The sequence below is a fragment of the Megalopta genalis genome, chromosome 7 (assembly GCF_051020955.1).
Source record: "Megalopta genalis isolate 19385.01 chromosome 7, iyMegGena1_principal, whole genome shotgun sequence".
In the NCBI taxonomy this organism is placed as follows: Eukaryota; Metazoa; Arthropoda; class Insecta; order Hymenoptera; family Halictidae; genus Megalopta; species Megalopta genalis.
The window spans coordinates 7,163,592-7,179,179 of NC_135019.1; the positions used below are offsets into that span (position 1 = coordinate 7,163,592).

General features: G+C 45.1%; 1 protein-coding gene across 8 annotated transcripts in view; it reads left to right on the forward strand.

The window, feature by feature from the left end:
* Positions 1-15,588, forward strand: part of Hr3 (nuclear hormone receptor 3 ROR-beta) — a 274,259-nt gene that overhangs the window by 196,950 nt on the left and 61,721 nt on the right. The window lies entirely within an intron of this gene.

The window sequence follows — 15,588 nt, forward strand, 5'->3', positions numbered from 1 at the left end:
GAAATGAAAAAATAGCTAACACACGATTCTCGTCACGAGCTGATAAATCGTTCGGCGGGTTTTCTTTCCGCGCGGAGAATCGCGGGCGATCGACGCCGCCTAATCAAACAAGAATAACGAACCGGTAAAACACTCACCTGCGCGATAAGATATTTCTTGCCGTTTAATATCGCGCGAGCGATTGGTCCGGTCCGAAGCTGAACATCGGCGCGGTCGCGCTCCGCCGGCCGCGGTTCGTCGCGTAGAATACGAAATTGTAGTCCGGCGATCCGCTCGAGTTGGCCGGGCTTTTCGCGACCGTGTGCTCGTGGGATCCGTCGCCAGGAAAAGTCTTCGCGGAAGCTCGGTTCGCTATAAATATATATGCGCGTTCGATGAATCGGACGTACAGTAATGTCTCCGTTACTGACGCTCAGATTGTCCACTAAAATGGATCATTTGGGAAGAGGAGATACGATTGTTCGAGCCTCGTTCTTATAATTATGGACAATTTATAACTATAAAAATGAACCGCAAGGCTCGAATAATCGTATCTCCTATTTCCAAATTGTCCATTTTTGTGGTCAATCTGGGCGTCAATTAGGGAGACATTACTGTACTTCGCGTGTCATATACTTTTCTATGTCTCTCTAATTGACGCTCAGATTGTCCGTAAAAATGGATAATTTAGGAACAAAAAATACGATTGTTCGAGCCTTCCATCGCGTTTTTATAATATAATTACAGTAATGTCTCTCTTACTGACGCTCAGATTGTCCACTAAATTGGATAATTTAGGAAGAGATCTCCTCCTTGGGAAGAGAATCCTCCGCTTGGAATCCTCAGCTGGGAATCCTCAGCTTGGAATCCTCAGCTTGGAATCCTCAGCTTGAAATTCTGAGCTTGGAATCCTCCGCTTGGAATTCTGAGCTTGAAATCCTCCGCTTGGAATTCTGAGCTTGAAATCCTCAACTTGGAATCCTCCGCTTGTAATCCTGAGCTTGGAATCCTGAGCTTGGAATCCTGAGCTTGGAATCCTGAGCCTGGAATTCTGAGCTTGGAATCCTCCGCTTGTAATCCTGAGCTTGGAATCCTGAGCTTGGAATCCTCAGCTTGGAATCCTGAGCTTGGAATCCTGAGCCTGGAATTCTGAGCTTGGAATCCTGAGCTTGGAATTCTGAGCTTGAAATCCTTAGCTTGGAATCCTCCGCTTGGAATTCTGAGCTTGGAATTCTGAGCTTGAAATCCTCATCTTGGAATACTCCGCTTGTAATCCTGAGCTTGGAATCCTGAGCTTGGAATCCTGAGCTTGGAATCCTGAGCTTAGAATCCTCCGCTTGTAATCCTGAGCTTGGAATCCTCAGCTTGGAATCCTGAGCTTGGAATCCTGAGCCTGGAATTCTGAGCTTGGAATCCTCCGCTTGGAATTCTGAGCTTGGAACCCTCAGCTTGGAATTCTCAGCTTCGAATCAAAACAAATGATACCGTAATGTCTCCCTAACTGATTTGGGAAGAGGAGATACGATTATCTCGGCGGCTCGTTTATATGGTCGTTGGCAATTCGTACCATATATTGGAGAACATGCAAGGGTTACTATAAACTGCTGTAACTTTGCGAGAAAAAATCACAGCCGAGTTTCTTTTTTTTTTTAAATTAAAGGGGAAAGATCGAACTTCGTTCTGCCGTGAACGGCATCTCGGAGAAAAATTTTCGTATGACGTATGACGAACATGGCCTCGCAAGGTTGCGTGGAACTTAAAATACGGATACACTGTCTGAAAGTAGAGGCAGATTACTGTACTTGGATATTACAGTAATGTCCCCCTAATTGTCTTCGAAATTGTGCACTAAAATACACAATTTGGAAAGAGGAGACGCGATTATTCGAGCCTTACGACTCGTTTTTTATAATTACCGATTGTCAATAACTATAAAAATGAACCGCAAGGCTCGAATAATCGTATCTCCTATTCCCAAATTATCCACCTTTGCGCGCAATCTGAGCGTGAATTAGGGAGAATTTACAGTACTCTTAAAAAGATTGCGCAAAAAGATAGATAATTTGGGAATAGGAGATACGATTATTAGCCTCGCGGCTCATTTTCGTGGTTGCCGACGTCATAAGCCTCTTCCCAAATTGTCCACTTTTGTGGTCAATCTTGGCGTCAATTAGAGAGACATTACTGTGTGTCGCGTCGCGTTGCGTTCGGCCGGTCGGAGCGGTTTCAGAAATCGCAGGACCCGCTCGGAAAACCACGTCTGGCCGCGTCGCGACGCGAGCGTCTCGATTAGAGTTATCTCCCGTTCATTGTGAACGAAATCTTGACTGCCTGAAATGAAAACGTTACGCCGAGCGTATCCGCTCGGTGGGAACGCCGTGCAACGGGTTAGACGGGGGTCGAGCCGAGCGAGAGATTCTACTAATTCAATTTAATCAACCGGAGCTTCACACTTCGCGCGCGGCACGGTGACGTTCGGGCGCGTGCGACTCGATATTTCGCGTCGAATCAGAAATTAATCTTCGCGCAAGACGTTAATCCGCCGTGCAAATCTGAGAGCATCGGGATTAAACGACTTATCTGCATAATCTACCGGCGTGTTTAGGAAGTTGTCGTTGGCTAAGGTTAACACGGATCATCATCAATCTTCCACATGTATTCCGGGTGAAAGGAATAAAGAAGTGCTCGTTATTTCGCAATTGGATTTCCTCCTTAATCTAAGAACTAGTTCCGGCGCTGCTCGAAAGGCTGTTTTACCCGTTCGAAAAATGTATTTTATTGCTGAAACACCGGTGTTAATAGATTCGCGTAATTTCTATTTATAAGGTTATTAAATGCCGGCATTTTAATGTAACGACCAAGCGGTCGTAGAAAAAGCAATGTTACTTCTTAGTTAGAAATGACATGGAAATCTAAATAATCGTGATGTAACTTGTTTTTTGATCGGGCGAATGCACGAAGCGTAAGCGCCGATCGACCAGGCCGGTTGCTACGATGCACGAGCCTGAATGAACAAACAGAGAGCAAAGCGATAAAGTGCATTGCGTAATATAAATGTCGTTAAATAACAAGACCGAATAAAATTGTTACAGTGTGAGGCAACAATGTGAATCATGCGCGCTATCTCGCCGATATTGAAAATGTCGCGGCGTCGCAGCGTGAAATGATTTTTAATAATAGCGCAACGTGTTACATCGAAGCGAAGAGCGACGCGTTTCGCTTAAGGGAGGTGAAAATATAAGCGATAATTTTCCGGATAAAATTTTGAAAATATGCATAACATCTTTTTACGACGACTCGAATCACGGGCAAATTATTTTGCCGAACAATTCTGTCGGCAATGAAACGATCTTTTTCCCGTGAAAAAGATTGATCTGGATACAAATTTATCAAAACGAGATTTCATTCGAATGAGAATTCGGAAGAACAGCGTTGCACTGGTAATTTGTGAAGAGACATCAATTTTTGTCTATATAAATTTTTATTCGATTATCTGTTCATTCGATAGTTGAAGATAATCGGGTTCGGATTTATCAATCCGACTCTCTTTTCCTAACAAAAAATTTGTCGAGGCTATATTATTATATTATATATTATTATATTATATATTATATATTATTATATTATATATTATATATTATTATATTATATATTATATATTATTATATTATATATTATATATTATTATATTATATATTATATATTATCATATCAAGGTTATACAGGTCTCCTGTCAAAGATATCATTTGGCAAAGCAATTTGCACGTAATTCGAACCAGTAAATAAAATGCATGTTTTCCAAATTTTATGTAAAAAATTGTCGACAATTTCGGCGGAACGGGCAACCTTAATTCCAGCAGGAAATAAGGACGAATAAAAAGGCCGTCTAGAAAAGCGACGGTCTCAGCAGCAGCGAAGTCCGCAATAACGTTTGCAAACGGCGCGATAAGTCGAAAACAGAAACTTAATTACACGACGGTTTCGTCGCGTCACGGTTAACAGTCTAGCAAACCGTAGCCGGGCGTGTATGGAACGGCGAGAAGCAGCAGACGGAAGCGCGAAACGTGTCGCATTGTGCAATCCGCGTGTCTCGATGAAAATGGAGTCGCACTTTCCTAGATGAACGGAAGCCTCGCCGGCCCCAAGCGGCTGAACCAGAAATGAAACGCGCTTTCTTCTTTGTCGCGGCGCACTCCATTTTCGAATAGGGCGAATCCGGTCGATCGACGAACCGCTGACTCGCAGAGCCCACGAATCACCGCGGCAGACAACACGGAATTTCGGATTGACTGATTCCCGATGCGAACTTGAATTATTGATGGAGAAGTGTCGGGCCCTCCCCCCTTAATTTCCGTGGCCGCGGAACGACGCGAAATTTGAGTAGACAGCCTGGAATTTCGATTTGATCGGTCCCCCCAACCCGGTCCTGAATTATTGACGAGCCGGTATCCAGAAATATGAAATCGAAACGACAGACGTTCGAAATTCCGATTGACCAATTCGCGATTTCACGTAGAACCAACATCTCGGCCGTCTCCCGTTATTAAACCCAGAACTCCGTACAATCGGCGCCTTCTTTACGAATCTGCCACGAATTTCTGTACAAAATAAAAATTTGCTGCACTAATTATTATACAGGGTGTCACGAAAATGTCTCGCGATCCGAAAGCAGGGGATTCCTGAGGTCATTTGAAGCAACTTTTTCCTTTGCGAAAATGCAATCCGCGGCTTCGTTTACGAGTTATTAACGAAAAACAGTGACCAATCAGAGGCGAGATTATTTGACGCGAGACGGCCGAGCCAATGAGCGGAATTGGACTCCGTGCGCTCGTTGGCTGGGCCGCCGCGCGCCAGCCGAACTCGCCTCTTATTGGTCAGCGTTTTTCGTTAATAACTCGCAAACGAAGCCACGTAGAAAATTTTCGCAAAGGAAAAAGTTGCTTCGAATGACCTCAGAAACCTCCCATTTCCGGATTGCGAGTCATTTTCCGGACACCCTGTATATTAGAGCGATCGCGTAGACGTCCAATCGTTACAATGATCTCGAAACAACGCAACCGTATCTTCTAAATTCTTCGAACGATCTCGCCGTTTCGAATTTGGTCGATTAATTTTTCTTAAGAATAAATTAAATCCGTTTATAAAAGTTTATAAAATTTCGAAAAGAGCGCACAGATTCTCTATCCGTGTGTTCCGTTTCGAAAACGATCGCGCGTCGACTCGGACGTCGCTTTTCCGCGGCGACGAATGCAAATCGAACATCGTGCGAACCGAACGGGGCACGTTTAAAAAGATCCGCGCCGTTCGATTCGTGCGGCAAAAAAGCGGATCGCACGAAGCAAGTTTTAAAGCCAATCGCAAGAACAGAGAGAAGTTCGTTCGAGCTGCCGCGGCGGAGGAGTCGGTATATAAACGCGAAGAATTATAATTACGCTCGCGAGTTCGTCGTTCGCGATCGATCCGTCGGGAAGGACGACCGCCCGGGGAAGATGTTTTCGAAATTTTTTTACGGCCTTGGCGATAAGAGGAAGTTCCGCGGAGGTGGTCTGTTACATTCGAACTTCTGGTATCTGTTGGAGGGCTGCTCCACGGCGAAGTTTCAGAGTGGATTTAGAACAATTTATCGTCGCAGTTTCGAATACGAGCGTCAACGGTACTTTTTCGTACGCCGGCACGAATCTATTCCCGTAGTCGCGCTGGACGGAATATATTCCCCAGTCCGCGTATCTGCAAGTTAAAGCGATACAAGCGTCTTGAATCTTCCAATCTTCGGGGGAGGGGGGACGCCACCCGGCAGTTTTTCAAATTGCATCGTTGGCAGATAAATGGAGCCGAGAAACGCATTTCCAGTGGCTATCTTCCCCGTCAATTCTGCAAGTTGTTTTCGAGTGCTCGAATGCTTGTTCCGATCGAATCGCGGAATTCCTCGAGGTATCACCGCCGCTGGCGGAAAGTATTCGAACACTTTTTTGAAACGCAAGAACGTTTTTTAACGCTCCGCTCCGCCGCATTTCCTGTGCGAAACGCGTGCGTCATGCTGGCTCGTTCGGATACGGTTCAGTGTTCAAACACTTGTCTCTCAAAAATTGGCGATAATATTCGGACCGAAAAATTTGCGAATATAATTTGAACATTCTAGAACATCGTTTCCTTCGTCAGAACTCGATATCTCACTTGCAAGTATATCGGATTAATTGTTAATTTCATTCTTCTCGCGATATAATGTCACTTTTTCCAGAAAAGTTAAAACTGGGCTAAGTAACTCGAGCGTTTTGGAAATGTTGGAGTGCTGTGCACGAACTAAAATACTTTTAAATTTTGCTACTACTTGGAATGGTCGAACAAAAAAAATGAAGAACTCCCGCTCTTTAACTTTTCTCTCCGAATCTGGAACGAAAATTTTAAAAGTGCATTTCGTGGATCTCGGTAACTTGCAACGGTGCGCATAATTACAGACTGAAATACAGCAGAATACCATGTTCGTATATTTCTAATATACGTTACTTTAACATTCTAAAACATTCAATTCGTTTAGTCGAGCCTTAAAGAAACGATCGCGTTTTAAAAGGTGTTCCAGTACTTTTCGCAGCAAGTTGCACGTTTAAAATACCGCTAAATATCTCCGATAGCAACTGGTTCCAACGATCCCGGGCATCGAAGCTCCGAAATTCTTCGCGCACCTAACAGATAAATCTAGGAAAATTCGCCGGGTCGCGACATCAAACTGCTGCGGTTCGAATCGCGAAGAAAGATCTCGGCGCGCATAATTATAGATTCAAATACAGCAAAATACCATGTTCGTATATTTCTAATATACGTCACTTTAACATTCTAAAACATTCAATTCGTTTAGTCGAGCCTTAAAGAAACGATCGCGTTTTAAAAGGTGTTCGAGTACTTTTCGCCGCAGGTTGCACGTTGAAAATATCGCTAAATATCTCCGATCCCGGGCATCGAAGCTCCGAAATTCTTCGTGCACCTAAAACAGATAAATCTAGAAAAATTCGCCGGGTCGCGGCACCAAATTGCTTGGCGGTTCGAATCGCGAAGAAAGATCTTGGCGCACATAATTATAGATTCAAATACAGCAAAATACCGTGTTCGTATATTTCTAAAACATTCAATTCGTTTAGTCGAGCCTTAAAGAAACGATCGTGTTTTAAAAGGTGTTCGAGTACTTTTCGCCGCGAATTGCACGTTTAAAATATCGCTAAATATCTGGAATCGCGACTGGTTCCAACGATCTCCTGCATCGAAGCTCCGAAATTCTTCGCGCACCTAAAACAGATAAATCTAGGAAAATTCGCCGGGTCGCGGCACCAAATTGCTTGGCGGTTCGAATCGCGAAGAAAGATCTCGGCGCGCGCGTAAATCACGCTAGTGTCGTTGAAATGAGTCGTTCGGCCGCGGTGTTTACCATTTAAATGAAAGCGAGGCTCGTAAATATGCAGCGTTTCGCGACACGTGTCAAAAACGGCATTCCGTGTGTCGCAGAAATCGTCGATCGAACGGGAGCCGATCGTGGAAAAAGAAAGAGCGAATCGAAGCGAAGCGAAGCGGGGAGCGCTCGCGTACGAATGCAAAGCGGAAATTGATTCCTCCTTGATCGACTCGCATTCCGGACCGCGGCGACGCGTCGATCAGGTTGGCGCAACGATCACGGATCGTTTGCGGGACAGGACGGGATAGACGGTCGGTCGAACGGTCGTAAACGGTCGCCGATAAGATCGTTAACATACGCGAGCGTTAACGACCGAGTGAGGAGCAATTAAGCGAGCGGTGGGACGCGTTCCGCGTCGTCTCGGAACGGTTCCGGTGATCGGGAACGTTTCAGGACGGTTGAAACACCGTCTCGTGCTTAACCGATCAATCGACCGAAACGCCCGGCCAATTAACGTTCGGCCGTGTGGAGGGCCGAGTCAATTAATCAACTTTTTCGCCGATTATCGGGCCAGCCGTGTTTTCCGGTAATTAAGCGGGAAATAAGTCCGCGTAACGAGGGATTTTTGAGCGGGCAGGGCGGGTCCGCGATTCATCTGGCCGGCCCGAGCCGTGTCGGCGAGAATCGGCGGGTTAAGTGGATTAAACGAAAACGCCGAATAACGTGGACGGAGAGAGAGAAAGAGAGAGAGGATGAGAGAGAGAGAGAGGGTTGAGAGAGGGAGGGAGGGAGAACGAAAGAGAGAGAAACAAAGAGAGAGAGAGGAAGAAGGAGATAGAGAGGTAGGACGATGAATTTTTGATGATCGACCGATCCGATCGATCTCCGGTTAATGGATTGCCGCGATCAATCTAAATGGGCACACGTTTCGGCGTGACACAGAGGATCGTCGTCGGTATCCAGGCGCTCATCCGCGTTCGGCTTTCACAATACCGGGACGATATCGGCCCGCCGGGGACATTTCACAGGGAAAGGAGGCGCGATTAAAACGAAGGAAATCCCCGAACATCCCCCATTGTCGTGCAACCGCGTATCGACTCCGCCGCGACTATGCATATTCAGCACGTGACACGCGATCATGCAGATGCGGGCGTGCTTTCTAAATTTCACTGCAAGCATTCCGGAAAACTCGTGACGCGTGCCGGTCTTCCGTCAAACGGAATAAAGGCTATTGTACCGCGCCGTCGACTAACGCGTGCGGACTAAAAATAAACGGAACTAAATGACGAGTGCGTTTACCGGCGCGATGTAAATCGTCGTCGTTGCCGCCGCGCCGGCAAAGACGCCTCGATTCGACCGACATCCTCGGCCAGCTTCTCTACAACCTTCCCCGATAATTAAGGTAGCCCATGAAACGTTTTAGAACTTTGCCCTCTTATTCCGCAAAAATGAATCGCCCGAGTCACGTGTTCTCATTTTGTTACAAAGAATAAAATATTGTTGCGAATCACTCCGTTTCTCTCGCGTCGCGGCATTTTATTTACAACAGATAAACTATAACACAACTCGATACAATTACAATTCAGATCTTTCAATTTGTAATGTTGCTCGTTCGACAGTCCGATCTCGATTCTTCGATTGTCCGTTGGTAACACTCTTCCGTGGCAACACCTATCTTCTATTATTTATTAAGGAGTTGTTCACAACAGGTCAATTTCACATTACAGCGACTTGATTTGGACAAGTCGCCGTAACAATATCTTATTTTTAAGAGTACTGTAAATTCTTCCTAATTGGCGCTCAGATTGCGCGCTAAGATGGACAATTTGGAAAAAGGAGATTAGCCTTGCGACTCGTTTTCATAATTGCCGACGTCATAATCCTCTTCTCAAATTGTTCAACTTTGTGTATGATCTAAATCGTCAATTAGAGAGACAATTTACTATACATTCTCTCAAACAAATAAAATATTTTACTTTTGAGAGTACAGTAAATTCTCCCTATATATATATAATTGACGCTCAGATTGCGCGCAAAGATGGATAATTTGGGAAAATGAGATACGATTATTAGTCTTGCGACTCATTTTCACAGTTGCCGACAATCCTCTTCTCAAATTGTCCAATTTTGTGTACAATCTAAATCGTCAATTAGAGACAATTTACTATACATTCTCTCAAACAAATAAAATATTTTATTTTTAAGAGTACTGTAAATTCTCCCTAATTGACGCTCAGATTGCGCACAAAAATGGATAATTTGGGAATAAAACATTTTATTTTCGAAACAACTAAAACGAAGTAAAATATCTATTTACTGTTTGCCATTCGCGATACTATTTAACCGAGCTCTGATGGCAGCGTTAACACGGTTGATCCGACACTCCCTTTCGAATGTGGCACAAAACCCATCGCCGGAGTATCGTCTCTAACTTCCTCCATAGATAACGCCTAATCGCGGTCGAGCAAAGAATGCAGCTGCATCGCGTCCCACCGCGATGAGAAGCGCCTAAGACACTGACGAACGAACGAACGAACGAACATGTTGCGATTTCCAGTACGAGTCCAAGCGAAGAAGCCAGATATCGAAAACGTTACGTAGCGCGATCACGCGGGCTAATATAGTATTCTTGGTGTCGGTGTCCCTTATCGTGGAGCAACTCCCCCGGTCCCCCCGCGCGGTTCCGTAGAACTTCATAAATTACTTTCCTCCGAGATAAATACTTTATAATACTTTGGTCGTTAGTTCGCCAGTGTAAGCGAGAGCGGGAGAGAGGGCCCGACGCGGATAAGAAGGATGACCGGCTCTCTTCGGGCACCGCTTGAAAAACTGAAGTCCCCTCCGTGCCGTTTCCTTGGGTACGACGGAACGAAAAAAAAGCTTCATCACGGTTATATTCCGCGAGCGTTCCGCATTCGGCCCGAATGGCATCATCAATCGGGTCGGAGTGCATATCGGTTCGGTCGAACGGGACTCGCGTTCGCGTAGAGAAACTACCGAGTTTGCCGCATTAAAATCGATATGCTTGTAACGTTCGAATGACGGACGGACTCTCCGCGGCGCGCCGGTATGCAAAAGAGAAAAAGGAGAAAAGTGAAAAAAAGGAAGAAAGAAGAAAAAACGAGAGAAAAAGAGGCCCGCAGAGAACGGTGATAAGACGGACGGAGGAGGCGTCGGTGGTATTTGCGCACGCAACACGTAATCGAAAGGTGCGATTAATAATGCCGCCGGTGTTTCTAACGAACATCGGACGCGGTCATTAATATTGTTAATCGCGCGCGATAGCGGGGTTTTTACGCGTCGAAACGCGAACATCGTGCAAATCGGCGCGGTTAGAAAGAAATACCTGCCGCGCGAGAACCTTTTCCTCCTGCGAGCGCCGCCGGTCGCCGGCTGCGCGCCGTCGATATAATATCTAGATACCGTGTCTCCGATTAATTATACCTTCTAATTCTTCTAGATAGCACGGTATTTACGAGCCGTTGTTACGAAAGACACGCGCGGCGCTCGATACTCGCCCGCCGATCGCCTGGAGCCCGGATGAAAAATGCAAAATCGCGTTTTGGCCGGCTCCGATCGTTAACGACGCCGGGGGACCATAAATCGTCCGGCCGGATGAAAAATCCGCGCGTCGATCCGTTTGATAATGAAGCGGGAGCTCTCTCGCGCTCCGGTGCGAGCGAAGTTAAAAAAGACCAAAAAAAAAGAAAGGAAAAAAAGTAGCGATATACAGCAGACAAGCGGTAGTCACGAGTGAGCAACCGCTTCGGCGAGTCAGTTTCGAGTGCAGCCGCGCACCGTACGTGCCTTTTCATATTTCAGGGATCCTCTTGGACCCTCCAATTTCTCTCGAATCGCGAGTGCCGGCGGGTTCGCCGAATTTTTTAAATTATCGCCGCGCACGTCCCTTCCGCGTCGCCCTGCGCCGCCCTCCCGAGGCCCCCCCTCCCACCGCGGCATAAATTCGCGAATTAAAAAGCTGTTCGGCTAAGCAATCGCTTAATTAACCTTTTAGGTACGGCTGAATTCTACGCGAGGCTATTTCTCCGGACGATAGAGTCTGATATGAACTGTACAGAGTGTCTGTATATTGTCAAGATACAGTTATATTGTTAACAGTTATATTGTTAAGATAAGTCTGTATATTGTAAATCGATGCGAAGACGAAAGAAGCGTGAAACAATGCATATGAAGACGATTATTTGAATCAAACGATGACCGAGTGAGCTACTAGAGTCACTATAGCGGCGCGTCGTTCAGAAAGATGACATCCGCGAAAGCCTAAAAGCCGCGCGTCGTGCCTAAAAGGTTAATCAGCCCCCGAGTTTTCTTTCTGTCGCGCAGTTTACGAACGTCAAGATCTGTCTATAGATCCGCAGCGATCGTAACTTACGCGGCGCTTTCAACGCCGATTTTCTTTATTCGTTCTCGGCGTGGCCGCCGCCAAACGGCGGACGATACAAACCGGATGAAATTTTCATCGTTGCACCAATCCACCGGAGTGGCCCCTTCACCGCCCCGGCTCGAAGTTACAAGCATACATTTTCTAATTGGCCGTCCTCGCAGGCTACTCAGCCGCCATCGAGCCGCAAGTGACATCGGAGGGTCGAACATTCGGTGCGCCGGGCGTCCTCGCCGGCGAGCGGCGGGTGTCCCGAACGCGTTCGCCGACGAAATTCAAGTTCGAAACAGGACGACGCTGTGGCGGCGCATTCCCACGAGCCGCGCAAGCAACGTTACCGCGGATCCTATTTTTCCGGGCGGCGAATTTTATGCGTTTACGATAGGGACGACCGGTAATGACGGCGTAATGTGACCAGTAATAAAACAGGCATTAGTCGAATACTGTTAGGGCCTGTTGAATTTATTCATACTAAACCGACCGGCGCACTTAGAGCGTTTCGCGTGCGTTGCTTCATTACGGTGACAAGATCGTATTTAATTAGACTTTTCGCCGTCTTTCGTTATTCCGTACGTATTCGATAATTTGTTAAATCATTTCTCGCGAAAGCGCCTTCATAATTTCAGCGATTTTTGACACTGTAAAAACAACAATGGAGACGGTGCTGGAAGAGAAAATACATTTTTTATTTGACTCAAGGAACATCGACGAATATCATGTTTAGTGGAAATAATAGCACTAGTGCGCAGGAGGTATAAGAAAAAATTATGGTACCAGCGACGGATTGGTGATTGTCTATATCAGGGGTGTCAAACTCAAAAGCTAACTTGGACCATAATAATAAATAAACAATGCTTAACTTTAGGTGGGCCGCAAAAAAAATCAATGTTCATAGAAACAAATATTTTTATTTTGACTAGTACATTGTAATAAACACATGTATCAAGTTAAATTATTGTTTACGCCCTGATACTTGACATCAAAAATGTTCATCTCAGGCCGCGAGTTTGACACCCCTGGTCTATACAGAAACAAGTCGGAAACGAAGACTAACATTTTTTTAATCTGGGCTCCGTTTTCGAGGTAAATGAGGTTGAAAATCGGCCAGGTTCGCGTGCACTAAACGAGAAGTAGAACCGGTAGGTCATGATCAGACGCGTTAGGCGATACCTCCTCGATAGCGCGCGCCTTCGCCGCATTTTCGAAACCGATTGTTTCGTGAATGCGGCGTTGAACGGGCGAGAACGTTGTTCCTTTTTTTCTGACCTATTTCTGCATGTAGAATCGCTACCCCAGCGATCGTGCCAGTAATAACGTGACAGCTGTAAAATAAAAATTCGATACTGGACATTTGCTAACGGTAGATTTAGTAATAGAACGTGCAATAAACTGGTCATAGAATTATGTGATAAAATGGTGATAGTACTATGTAATTAAATAGTGATAGAACTATATATTGAAATAGTGATACAGTTATGCAATGAAATAGTGATACAAATATATATTGAAATAGTGATAGAACTATATAATAAAATAATGATAAAACTATATAATAAAATAATGTTACAACTATATAATAAAATAGTGATACAAATATATATATATTGAAATAGTGATACAACTATATAATAAAATAATGATAAAACTAAATAATAAAATAACAACAAAACTATTATATATAATAAAATAGTGATACAAATATATATTGAAATAGTGATACAACTATATAATAAAATAATGATAAAACTATATAATAAAATAACGTTACAACTATATAATAAGATAGTGTTACAACCATATAATAAAATAATGTTACAACTACATAATATGATAGTGTTACAACGATATAATAAAATAATGTTACAATTATATAATAAAATAGTGATACAACGATATAATAAAATACAGTGTTACAGTTATATAAAAAAATAATGATTCAACTATATAACAAAATACTGTTACAACTGTATAATAAAATAGTAGCACAGCGGTACAATAACACAGTAACGGAACCGTGTAATCAAATACTGATAGAACTGCGTAATAGAACGGTAATACAACAATATAATAAAATAACGATAGAGCCACGTGAAAAGAGAAGCGGAGAAAAATTCGATCTTCCCGCGGCAGCTTTGAAACACCGAAGAATGCATTTTCTAATTAACGATCCCGCTCTCGTCCGCTCAATCTCCATCAAATTAACACCCGTCGTCATTATCTAACCATGCCCAATTCTCGCGGGATTCTCAAAAGGGAACCGTCATGGTGCAAAGTAGAAGCGCATCGACCTATCGCGCAGAGAAACAGGGAAAGAGAGAAAGAGAGAAACATATATATATATATATATATATATATATATATATATATATATATGTTTGTTTTTATATATATATATACTCGCTCTTTCTCTCTCTCTCTCTCTCTCTCTCTCTCTCTCCCTTTTTCTCTAGCGTTCTCTTCTCTCTCTCTTTCTCCGGTTGTTTCTCTGAGAGAGAGAGAGAGAGAGAGAAACAGCCGGTGAAAAAGAGAGAGAAAGAAAAAGGAAGAGAGAAGAGAACGCTAGAGAAAAAGGGAGAGAAAGAGAGAAAGAGCGAGTGGCGCGAACGGCGCGCGAGCGGTGGCGAGTGCCGCGAGTAGCAGCGATGTAGGTCAACCGCGAGGCGACCGCGAGAGGCCCCGAGGGTCGCCGAGAATCGGCGAGAACGGCCGAACGGCAATCACGTTGCGCGCATCTGGGTCACCGGCGTACTGGCGCATGCGCAGTTGCCTCCCTCGGTCGTTCACCGTTGACCAAGTTACTAACCTTCCGACACCCGGTCGCCAGTTAGATTCCCGTATTGACCGCTGGAAAAACGTTGACTTTTCTCGCACACGAGAAACTGTCCGGGGCTTTTCGTTCGTTGGCTGGCTCGGCTGGCTACCGTTGGAGTTCTCGTACCGCCAGCCGACCCCCCCCCCCCCACCCCTCCCCTCGCCCCGAGAAACATGTTGAAAGCGAGCAAACGCAGAGTTCGGTCGGAGAACGCCGCGGCACGGCGGGCCGGTCGTACGGTTACCCGTTCACGTTAACCCGACGTGCACCGGTAACGGACGTTAACTCGCGATCGAATCGACGCCGCAAGATATAGCGCGGCTATTAGTTGCCGCTTATAGGATAAGAGAGACCCTCGTACAGACATGCACACGGCTGGCGTTTGGAAAATCGAAGCGCGGCTCTCAAGCTCATATAGCACCGGCAGATAGCATCGTCTGGAGGACGGGTACTGAAACGTACCCGACCACCGCAGCGCACCGCGCCGCGCCGCGCCGGCTCCATTTTGGACCGCTCGGCTTTTCGAATCGTAGATGTCGCTGCGGCGCACCGACGACGACGCACGGCAACTGGTTCGTCGGCACCATGTTTTTCGTGATTCTCCCGAATCGAATTGTAACCGGCAGAACCGATCCGATAGTTTTCTTTTTTTAACTCGATCAGGACTCGTTGGAACGGAAGAGGAAATTATAATAGCTGGATCGCGGATCTTTACGCGATTACGACAAGCCGATTTAAGTCGGTTAAATGATTAAGCGAGTTTGAGCTGCGGTTGATCGAATTGTTGGCACTAATTGCGGAAGAACAAGCGATAGTTTGATCCTATCGTTGACGGTTCTGGTAGATCGAGGATAATGTACCAATATTTTAGAACTCTTTTCATCTTCCTAACGTTTCGTATTTCATTTGTCCATTTTTGCCACGAATGCGTCAAATCTGCGGTATCTAGATAGCGATTCAAGATAAATCATACAAGAATTAGTGAAACAGAATGAATAATATTTTTTCAGTCGA